Source organism: Silene latifolia, chromosome 2 (genome assembly GCF_048544455.1).
Source record: "Silene latifolia isolate original U9 population chromosome 2, ASM4854445v1, whole genome shotgun sequence".
In the NCBI taxonomy this organism is placed as follows: Eukaryota; Viridiplantae; Streptophyta; class Magnoliopsida; order Caryophyllales; family Caryophyllaceae; genus Silene; species Silene latifolia.
The window spans coordinates 46,378,338-46,383,601 of NC_133527.1; positions in this window are offsets into that span (position 1 = coordinate 46,378,338).

The window sequence follows — 5,264 nt, forward strand, 5'->3', positions numbered from 1 at the left end:
TCCTAGGACAGGATTCTCATCTTTAGACTCGTCATCGGAAAATTGTAGCACTCCACCTTTAGGGGGAGGTAGCTTCCCCTCTAAATCAAAGATACGGCCTTCGATAAGCTCAAGGCGGTCATAGGTTTGTTCTTGAGTGATTTGCATTTGGGTTATCGCGGCCAGGATTCGATCATTACTTTCTTGAATTTGCTGGAGGTTCGTTTCATCACTTGACCCAGGCATCTTGGAAACTGGATAAGAGATCGGCGACGAATCAAAACACGATCGACCATTCTATCACAGTAGCTAAAAGAGGAAAAGATTTGACTCGTGAAGTGGGTGTGTGCCACTTGTGTTGAGTGAGTTTTGAATAAAGACAAGGTCTTTGAAAATGTGTGTCCTAGTCAACTGTAGTGTAGTTGTAGGAGTGGACTCGAAGTGAGGTTTTGAAATGGGCTTGTGGCCCGAATTTTGACTTGACAAACGGACAGAGTTTTGACCGGATTTTGCGCTAATTAAAGGCCTAATTTTTCGAAATTTTTGTTTGAAAATGAGGATTTTGAATTTTTGAAAATTCGTCATGGTTTTGTTTAGACATGGTGATCACGTAAGGTTTACATATTTATACAAGCATTACAACGGGATGCTGAGTGCATTTAAAAGGGTTTTGGTTTAAAGGGTGGGTTGCCATACCGAACCATCAAACCCGAAGTCTCTGGAGAGGCTCGTGCCAAACAAGAGTAAGGCCGATTCCTAGTCCATTTCCTCAAGTAGTGAAGGCCCTTGATACAAACAAGAGTAAGCATCATGGTATGGATGACGTCAATCGCTATCCATCCTTAGGCCCAAATAAGAATTAGGACCGTTTAGACGGGACGATTGGTCGAATGGGTTGGGTTGGGCCTAGGAAGGCCGAATAAAACGGTCTAGGAAGACCGAGTTATGAAAACCGACAATTGTCTTGTACAAACTTATTCCCTAACCTTGTTCAAGTTTCACCCTTGCTACACGTAAGTGTATTATCCCCAGCGGAGTCGCCAAACTGTGGACAGCGGGCCGCCCACGGGGGCGCTTGGTGAGAAACGAGGGACAAGCGTTTGCATTTTGTATGGAGTCGCCACCAATTTTTATGGGAAATTGGAACCGTTCGAATACCTCGTGTCATGTCAAGACACAAAGTAGTGACATGAACACTAAGCAATCGTTACCCTTAGCATTCTATGTCTAGAATGACTCTCGTGGATGCCAATGAACACGGGTGCTCACGGAGATCTGGAGTAAGGGGTGAGGGTACGTATTAGGAAGCTCTTTTGATCGAACACCTAATCCCGCCCGCCTCGATAGCGGCCTCTACTAATGATTAGGGAAGTTTATTCGTACTTGATATATCGTCGGCTATATGCATGCAATGCAACATCCAAGTTTTAATCCTAGCATGTGAGAATTAACTAAGTCGGTTGACACGTAATTAGCATACAATTGGGTCGAAGTAGAATTTAATGTCGATTTACATGTGAAAGCATACAAATGATACAAGGAATACAATAATTATAAATGAAAATTACATTAATTACATTGGGAAAGGCGATTTATGTCGAAAATACCTTTAAAACGGATGATTTAAGAAAAAGGAACGAAAGAATAAAAGAAATAAACAAATAAATTAACGAACAGGAATTAGCGATATTACGGATATTAGTAGATTAATATGTAAACTAATTAAACTAGGTCAAGGCAGAAACGGAGTTCGGGACGAAATCATCTGGAACAGCGCAGCAGAGATCGCGCCCTCGGAAGAGCGCGGCGATTCTTTGCGTCTGTTTCCAAGAGTGAGTTCCCGTGAAGCGAAGCGCAAATCGTTAATGTCGATTGGTAATTTTAAGGATTGATTTGATAATTGACTCGGATGAAAGTGATTTAATGTATTAATTACATGTGAATGATGGTCATAAAAAAAGTAAAACATGGATGAGACGGAAACTAAACGGATTATTTATGTGAAGGGACGATGTTAATGAATGATTAATTAGTGGCATCGGTGAATGGAACAAACTAAACAATTAATTAGACTAAACATGACGAATGATGACGAACATGGATGCAAATATATCAATGACGAATCTCAGAAACCCAATATGAACAGATTGAACTTCTAAAATCCGGGTTTGAATATTAAAGACGAAAACCCGTAAATATTGATTATTTAGGATTTAAGTCGGAACAATGATGAATTAAACATGCTAATGATGAATGAATAATATACATATGAAATTATTAATGACGATGTGAACGAATCAACGGAAAACAATTGAAAGCAAATATAAACGAAAGACGAATTATAGAGGACGAAGAAGAAGAAGAAAAGAAGCAGGAACTGCGGCAGCCTCACGAAGAGGCGCAGCGGAGAAGCTGCGCTCCTTCGAAAGAGGCGCGGCGATTCTTTGCGTCTTTTCTCGACGTCTCTCTTTGGAAATCCGTAAAAACAGGTTTTAAAGCACGGTTTTAGAAATCGGTTTTAATGGTGTTTTCGACATAAATCTTACAATGGTGATTATACAATAAGTAAAATACGATAGACAAAAGAGGAATATACACCCTCAGACTTACATGTTGATGGAACGAGATGAACTAAGAAAATCGACTAGTGAATGCTCGACGCGTATGCAAGGAAAGAGTGCCCTCGTAAGAGGAAAACGATTGATTAATCAAATTGATTGATTGTTGTGTAGTTGGTCAAATTGGTCGGTCATGCAACGGAGAGGCTGGTACCCGGAAAGATCCGAGCTTACGTGGTCGGAAGTCCAAGCACGTAGGCGCCAATTAGTAAGAACGAAGTCTAGAATGCAAAGGGAGAAGAGAAGGGCGGACACTCGCGTGAGAAATATGAGGAACGAAAGCTCCTATTTATACTAATCACGTGAAGGAATAGGGTTTCGGAGACCCTTTGGAAGTGAATCTCGGAAAGATATAAAAAAAGATACGTAAATCATGCAAAGAAGGGCTTGGGAAGAGGCGCAGCAGACCATGCGTCTCTTGGAAGAGGCGCAGACTTCTTGCGTCTGTTCCCGTGGAGGTTTCCTCTATTTGAAGAAAGATTTCGCGTTTGAGTTATGGTAGGACGGAAATAATTCGGTTATCTTTTGAATATTACGGGATATTATTTGCCAAAAGATAAAATTAGTGAAATATGGAATGGAAATATCCGTAACATTCCAGAACATTCTGACTCGGGATTTAACAGCTATCAGAAAATGGAGACGGTTTTTTGACCCGGACTCCGAATATACTCTAATTACTGCCAAAACGACCGTATCAGGACGTAGATGACAACTAAGAGGTTGACATTAATATTTGAGCAAACACTTGACAATAATCTTACGAACTGTCACAAATCGTTCCGCGAATCAAACATGCGGCCCAATCATCACCGGGTGGTTTGCGGGAGGTGCAGAAACGAGGTGTCTACACAAATAAACTCCTTTATGTGTATTTTTCGGAACTAATCAAATCGGAGTTTGAAATGAGCATGATGGGTGAGCCAAGATTTTTCCTTGGGCTCCAAATCAAACAATCAAAGGATGGAATTATGATCCATCAACAAAAGTACATCAAGGAAATGCTTAAGAAATTTGGGATGACAAATGGTAGGTCTCATGATACACCTATGGTAGCCAGGTCCAAGTTGGACAAACATGAACTCGGTAAGAACGTTAGTGAAAAGGTGTATAGAGGTATGATAGGCTCACTTCTCTACTTAACCGCAAGTCGTCCCGACATTCTCTTTAATGTTTGTTTATGTGCTAGGTTTCAAGCAAATCTGAAAGAATCCCACTTTAAAGTCGTCAAACGAATTCTTCGGTATTTAATTGGAACACAAGATCTCTACTTATTTTATCCTTTACATTATCCTTTTGATATCATAGTCTTTTCGGATGCGGACTATGCGGGATGCACGATAGATCGAAAGAGCACCTCCGGAATCGCAACATTCTTGGGTCCTTGCTTGATTTCATGGGGCTCAAAGAAAAAAAATACAGTAGCTCTTTCAACGGCCGAAACTGAGTATGTTAGTGTTGCACATTGTTGCTCTCAACTCCTTTGGGTAAGACAACAACTCCTTGATTTTGGTATCATTTATGACTCCGTTCTCATAATGTGTGACAATACGAGTGCAATAAATATATCCAAAAATCCTATTCAACACTCTAAAACCAAGCATATTGACATCCGTCACCACTTCATTCGTGATCATGTGGAGAAAGGACATGTTAGACTTATTTTTTGCAAAACCGAAAATCAAATTGCCGACATTTTTACTAAGTCACTTGCTAGAGAACATTTTGAGAAATTTAGACTAGAAATTGGATTAATTAATTGCTTGTGATTTCTAATATAAGTCTTACTAATTTCACCAAATGATTAACTAAAATGGGCATATGTTATTGCTTGTTCTATGTGCATTCATACCATCTTTTGACCCAAAATTGATACCATACTCCTGAGTCGATAATCACTCAACCTCATATCTAAATTTACGTTTATATTATGCTACCTTGCTTTTAATTTTGAAGTGAACAATCCTATTTATTGGGCCAACTACCTCCCACTTACCTCATTTATGTTGGGCCTTTATACCACCTACAACCCTTTGTCCAAACTCCACAATCCACAAAAACCGTCCCACTTCCACTCTTCCTCTCCCTCACCTACCTTATAACCCCTTTTACCCAAGATGGTTAAAACTTCTTTCAACACATCCATCCCCATCAAAACCTCAAAAATGACCAATCCATCAACATCAATTGACCCACCACCTACCTCCAAAGACACTAACCTCCAAAAGACTCATATGCCTTTCCTCGATATCAAAATCCCCCCATAAATCCGTCAACATCTCCTAACCCAGAACCTGTAAACCCTCACCCAACTCCTCTCACTGTCATTCCCCCAAACACGGTCCCATATGACGACGTTCCGATCTCCACCATGGTTGGGCGTCGAACCCGAGGTGGTCGTAAAAGAAATACTGCCGTCTCAAGCTCATCCACTGAAACAGTCACCGTGGTCGACGATGGAAAGGAGGAAATCTCTCCATCCAATATTATTGAAAATCCGTCTGAGACTGTCGATCCCACTCCGACTCCGGCAAAGAAAGTCAATAAGAGAAAAGAAAAAGGTACTTCATCATCTTTACCCCCAATTTCTGAAAGTGTCGAACAAAGTAAAGTTGATCCCGGATCTGCTACTCTAAATCCGACAATTGATCCCCTAGTTGAACCATC